Source organism: Crocodylus porosus, unplaced genomic scaffold (genome assembly GCF_001723895.1).
Source record: "Crocodylus porosus isolate Cpor-Errol unplaced genomic scaffold, CroPor_comp1, whole genome shotgun sequence".
Lineage (NCBI taxonomy): Eukaryota > Metazoa > Chordata > Crocodylia > Crocodylidae > Crocodylus > Crocodylus porosus.
In genome coordinates, this window is record NW_017728931.1 from 58,328,848 (window position 1) to 58,335,672 (window position 6,825).

General features: G+C 46.0%; 1 protein-coding gene across 1 annotated transcript in view; it reads right to left on the bottom strand.

Annotated features, from left to right (window-relative positions):
- The window catches only part of UHRF1BP1L (UHRF1 binding protein 1 like), an 80,481-nt gene that overhangs the window by 73,265 nt on the left and 391 nt on the right, over positions 1-6,825 (bottom strand). The window lies entirely within an intron of this gene.

Below are 6,825 nucleotides of genomic sequence, written 5' to 3' on the forward strand. Positions count from 1 at the left end.
GGTGCATGCATGTGTAGGAGGTGCTGCCTGATTGCTAGGTCCTGGGAGCCTGCTGTGGGTGAGGGAAGGGGGTGAGGGTGGAGGGTATATGCAGCAAAGCTCCCTGAACAGTACAGTTCATGCTGACCCCATGGCGCTTTGCATGGGCCTGAGCCCCACTTGCTCACATCAGAGCAGCCCTCCTGGATGCACTCCTGCCAGTGCCCGTAGCCCAGCTAGGTGCTGCTCTGTGGCCCCTGCCTCCAGTTTCAGGATCTGGATCCAGATCCCTGCATACCTGATGGGAGTGGTGCAATGCAGTGCCGCTGGAGTGAGAGGAGAAGCTGCTGCTGGAGGCAGGGGGCACAGAGCAGCACCCAGGTGGGTGCAGCTGCCCTAGGAACAGCCCGCTGGAAGCTGCTCCTGTTCCAGCACACGGGGCTCTAGCTCCAACTCCTGGGAAAGCAGCCAGAAACTGAAGCCAGAGCCCCAGCACTCTGACAGGAGCCACCTGGCTGAAGCTGCTCACCTGCCCGGAACAATGTAGCACAGCATAGTGTGGTGCAGCAGGAGCAGCTTCCAGCAGGCTGTTCCCAGTGCAACTGCAGCCAACCGGGTGCTCTGCTGGACCCTCGGCCTCCAGCAGCCGCTCCTGTTCTTGCTCCTGCTCCACCCTACTGCACCACTCCTGGAAAGAATGCAGGGACCCAACTCCAAATCCTGAAACTGGAGGCAGGGGGCACAGAGTAGCACCTGGCTGGGTTGTGGGCACCAGCAGGAGCAGAGCACAGGCTGCCTTGGCATGAGTGAGCAGGGCTCAGCTTCATGCACAGCACTGCAGGGGCAGAGAGTACCGCACTGCCCAGGGAGCTCTGCTGCATACTTCCCCCATCCATCCTCCCCAGCTGGGCACTGGCTGGGGCCTGGGCTAGCAGGCACCAACAGGAGCCCAGTGCAGGCTGCCCTGGTGCAAGCAGGCAGGGCATAACCCTATGTGGAGTGCCACAGGGGCAGCTGCAGGCCAGATCCAGTAACCTGGCAGGCCAAATCTGGCCCACAGGCTGGACTGTGACCCTCGGGCTTTCAATTAATGCCTGGGAGGAGTGGGACTTGCAGTGATCTTTAGCCTCATAATTAAAGAGACAGTATCTATTTAATGGTTGTCAGCTGTGATGAAAGCTCCAACCAAAATCAAAATGCACGGGAGAAATTAAAAAAATAAGTGGAGTACAGCATTTAAAGAAACTATGATCTTGGGTTTCTTAATTTATTTTTCCCTCTCAAATATTTAAGTTCTCCTATGCATCTTGATCTTTTTCTATCAAGTTCTCCGATGAAGTTTGAATGTCAGCCAAGTACTGTCATGTAAATTCACTTGAAGCATGCAGTTTCCACTTTTTTGGCATGCTACATATCTTGTTCTATATAATTAGCTGAGCTTGTAAAGATTCAAATAAAAGGTTAAGATAACTTCAATATAAAGAAGAAGAGAAGCTACAAAACAGACCATATTGAGATTTCTCTGAAAACTCTAAAGCAGCAGCCAACTATACAACTTTTCCCACCAAGACAACACTGAAGTAGTGAATACTGAATTGAGGAAATAAACTAACAAAAACAATCAAACCAACCCCTCCTTGCTCAGTCAGGAGAGGCTGGGAAATCTTAGAGTATGAACAGATAGTGTCTTTGGAGCAAGATCATCTGTACCAGAATGTGTCCCAACGCAGATTATCTGCTTCAGTGGCATTTATAGATGCATCGATAGATGCCAGGGCTTGGTCCTGCAGCGTCAGCCCCCTGTTGCTCTCATGGCTTCAGGCACCTGATACAGCAGGATAATGCCCCCTGTGCGCTGCACCCTAACTCAGGGCACACCCTATGTAGGTTCCCCTGCTTGCTATGTGCACCGTGGGTTGTGGCACAGCAACACATGCACCACAGGAATCCCCTGCAGGAGGTGTATGTGCATGGGAAACCCCAAACAGGTTCCCCTGTTTACAGACATGTGTCCTGAGTTGAACTGCAGGAACCTGATACATGTACCATGGGCATCCCCACGCAGAGGTTTCCTGTGGTATGCAATAAGCACAAACTGTGGCAACATTTAGCCTCTGCAATATGGTTGAATGCTTAGGGCTTGACAAGGGACTAGAACACACGTCTGTTTGAAAATTAGGCTGCCATAAACATTTGGGGGAGGGAGGGAGGGAGGGGGCAGGCCATCAGGGCAGGGCCAGAAAGGGGGGCGATCGAAAAGAAGGAGCTGGGGGACGGGGATACACTCTACCACGTGGCTCCAGAGCCCCCCCTCCTCCAGCACTCCCCCATCCCATACTTACTGGCATGGAGCCTGGGTCCAGCTCCCTGCACGGGCAGTCAGCTTGCTTCAGAACCAGGGCAAGGGCCAGCCATAGAGAAGCTCTGGCTAGCTACCAGAGCGTCTCTGTGGAGAACCTGACCCTCCGGATGCCTGTCCTGCTTTTTTTGCCCAGGGTATTTTTTGACTCCTGGATATCTAGGGATTTAATTTTTCCCCCGCACTACAAACACTGGGAACATTTTTTTGTTCCTAATACGTGCCTCTTACAGCATCTCAAAGGGCTCTGAGACACTGCAACAGGCACTTGCGTGCTCATCTGGACGTGCCTGTAGAGGCCATCTACACAATCCAGGAAGATGGTTACAAGGGGGGAGCAATCCTTGATAGTCAATTTTTTAAGGGAGCCAGGTTTTATCCTTTGATGAATTTCATACCAGAGACAGTCTTCTCAAAGACACCCTAACGTACAGCTCAAATATTTCTGTAGCACACATACCAACTGGGTTAGACTAAGGGAAATGCTACTTTCTGGCACACAAGACCTATATTGTGTGGCAAGAACTCCTGATTTATTATTTGCAATAACACCACATCAACTGAATAAAATATAGAAAGGAAAAATTTATTATAATACTTTGCCCCACTTATTTTTTTAGTATTTGCTCTTTGTAATGGACTAGGCTTTGGATAAGCATGAAATCAAAGTATGTTTAAAAAAAAATATATATGGAAAATTATGGTAGCCTATATTATAATTGGCAATATGTCAATAATTTCCACCCTCTACCCCAGTTAAATATAGGCATTATCCACTGATCCTTGTGCAACCATAAAAATGGTTATTTCCTAACTTGTGAGTTCTTAACTTTGCCACCTTAATATTGTTCTTTCAAACCTTTTTTTTACAAGTAATTTGCAAAGGTAAAAATTAAAACAAGTTCTATTACTGCAACTGTAACAAATACTTTTTTGTGCACCATCAATTGACTTTTAACCACAGATGTCAGCTTTGCAGCATAAATTTTTACCACTTAAAACAACTGATTAGTTACACCAAGATGATAACCTTCTCCCAGTTCCAGCTAGGGTGGAGATGGACCACTGGTCCCTTAAGGAGTGATGAGAGGAGAAGAATGAGGGGCAGAAGGAACACAAATGTCTGCCTGTCACCGATCACAGAAGTTTGAGTCAAGACCTATGAGAGAAATTTTGTGAGGCTGGTACATCCTGCTAGGGCTCCCTCTTCATTTTGAAAACAGGAAATAGGGGTGACCTGATCCCCACCCCCCAGCTTGGGGGTCTGTACTCCCATTGTCTCCCCATACGCTTTGGTTGGAGGAAAGTCTGATCTTATGTAGTGTCCCCAAAAGGAGGGATAGATTTTGGAGCCAGGGCACTGTTTGTGGTCTGGGTAGGAAAAACTGAGCAAACTCCTACTTCCTTCTCCCCCAAAACAGGAGGAAAGGATTTGAGGAAGAGAAGTGAGAAAAGGAAAACAGCAATTTACAAGCTCCCTCAAATCTGTAACTTAGTAAACAACAAATGAAAATTTGTGCAACATAGGGAAAGTACTTCTGTAGTCTGAAGACTATATCTCCTTGAAAAACTACCAAAAATCTGCTGCAAGCAATGCAGATTCAAGAGTCCTTCCAAAGCAGCTGCTCTAGAACGTATGTGATATCTTCCAAGTGTAATGAAAGCTGGTAGGAATGCTTCTAAAAGAAGAAAAACCAAAAACCATAACCAGTCACGATAATGGACAGCAGCAATCTGGCCTATCTACAGAAAATAAACTATAGCAGCCTCTACATTAAGGCACTGCTATCTCTAATCTTTGATTAAGCAACTGTAAGTCTCTGTTCAAAGTTGCATTGTGCAGAATAAAATGTAGGCTTGGAGATTTATTTTAGAACTGTTACCAATGCAATCCAAAACCAAGAAAAGTTTGCTTTGTTTGTAAGACTGGTTACAGTCTTTTAGAAACTCTGGAAAGTACTGCCACAACAACGTATGTCTGAGACTGTACAAAACCTGCAATTTTGTGGAAAGGGTAATCAGACTCTTTGTTTTTGTTAGATCCGTTTCATTTATCCAGGCTCTCCATTTCCCAGCTTTTCTTTAAACTTCTACTCACAGCTGATAATCAGTACCCATCTATCATCTGACATAACAGAGGTGCCAAGCCCTTATTCCTTTAATAACGATACCGGCTCCATTGTGTTGGGATCCAAATACTCTTATATGTGTTTAGTTTCAACAATTGATGTTTAATTGTTCAAACTAAGGATATTTTGCTGTGATGTAATCCAATGAATTCCATCACTTAAGAACATGGTTGATAAATGCTAACTGCATAACTACACATTTCCCTCCAGGTTTAACGTAAATTAGTTAGAAATTATTGCATTTTTCACATGCTGAGAATTACCTCAGAATGTGGGAACAGACCCCTCACTACTGAGAACAAGCACGACAAACAACACTGAAGTTCAGTGGGCTTCTCTTCCAATGCATAAACACATCTAAATTAATCCCAAAACTATGACAGAGCTCTCAAACTGGGGAAGAGCAAACAGTTTCATTAGTCAGAAATTGTCACCTAACGAGTGAGTTGTAAAAAACTCTTATTCACAGGACAATTTGTTCCACTTTCAGCTATAAAGCATTACTATACCAATCATTCCCACTAAATTAAGTTTTTAAATCTCCTGAGGGGAAAGTATTTCTGATATTACGAGTCTGTCTTCTCTCTCCTCTATCAGGCAAGCTTCTGATGAAATGAGCTTCAGCTCACGGAACCTTGTGCTATGCATCTACTCTGAGTCCACCCTGCCTTTCGTTTACTGATATGCCAACTAAACATGATATCAATTAGGAAAAACTAAATACAGGCCTAATCCTGCCTCTCTTGCTCATACTAAGCATAGCCTTGTTCCATGAGCAAGCCTACTCACTTCAGAATCAGTACAACTGGGAAGGCCCTGTACAGGTCTTTTAAATGTAATATGGGCAGTAACCACTCACACTAATGTAAATTTAAAGATGTTAGGTATATCATAGCAGAGGGGTTTTTTTAGTAATCTCCAACATTTTAAAATTCTGATGTTCCAATGAACCACAGCTCATGAGAAAGCAACTAATTACTTTTTGTATTATTTGTAATCACCTTGGAGGACTTAATTCTCACCTACTCTATGTGGGTGCGCACATATACGTAAATTTAGCTATTGCACACGTAACTGATTTTACATGTGCCAATATCACATACGTTCTAGAGCAGCGTTTCTCAACCTGTGGATTGCAACCCAAAAGTGGGTTGCAAGAATATATGAAAGGGCGGCAAACAAACTTTAAAAATGGATCAAAACACTTTAAAAATAAATTCTCCTTTAAAGGAGAATAACGTGGAAGACCGTGGGGCTGTTTGGGGCCCATATGTCCCACACACACACCTTTGGCCCACCCACATATGGGGGGTCTGTGGGTGGGGTGCACTGGCAAGACCAGGGGGCTGTTTTCTACTCTATTTACTGGGCTGGCACTGGCCATCAATGTTTACAAATGGGTCCTAGTATAAGAAAAGGCTGAGAATCACTGATTTAGCGCTCACATAAAGATACAGAGATGGGCATTTATTTCTCCTTTTATGGTACATCGAGTTTATGATCTAGCAGACAGAACGCTACATTACGCAGCCTACAGGAGCTGTATGCCTCTGAATAGCGATGATCTTTCTGTAGCAAACTATTACTATTAGCAAATTGAGGAATTGACTCTACAATGTGCTAAACTTCTTCCATTGAAGCCAGAAGGGACTGATGTTCAAGCAGGTAAGCAGCTCACAGGAGGCAGTCAGCGCCCCAAAGGATCAGCTCTTAAACTACACCCTGTGCTTTTACGCCCGAGTATGGTTAGAAAAATGACTCGGTACAAATGGAGTCTTGGACGTTGGGAGAATAGAAATGGACCAAGCACGCACGGGTCAAAAATCGGATTTCTCAGGTGAAATCCCAGCTATGAACTTAGAGAAACACGCAAGGCGATTGCTTCCTCTTCAGTCCAGTGGGGCCACCACTGATGTTGGAGAGGCAACCAAGCATCTGCCATCACAATGCAGCTGGACAGAGGGGATAACAATATCCAGGGTAAACGGGAATTCAACCGCCTGGAGTGGCTGCACTGACTTGGTTTTCGAAGGAGGGGCTGTTTCGTACTCCTGGCAGCAGTGACAAAGACAAGCCTCACTGGAGAACACATGCAGAGCAGGGGAGAGCCGCAGCATCTGGCAACTCCAGTCAAAAAAAATAAGGCCTCGCACTTCCTAACCACTTGCCTCGTCCCCTTGCAGCAAGACTAAGGAGGCAGAAACAACGGGGTGTTTACACGGTGCTCAACGATGGAGCAGCTGGCAGCCCGGAGGTCCGAGGGCGGAGAAGGGGGGAAGCCCGCACTGCCCCGAGCAGGTCACGGCCGCGGGGCCACCACTCCGATACCCCCGAGGAGCCGCCAAGAGCCGGGACCGG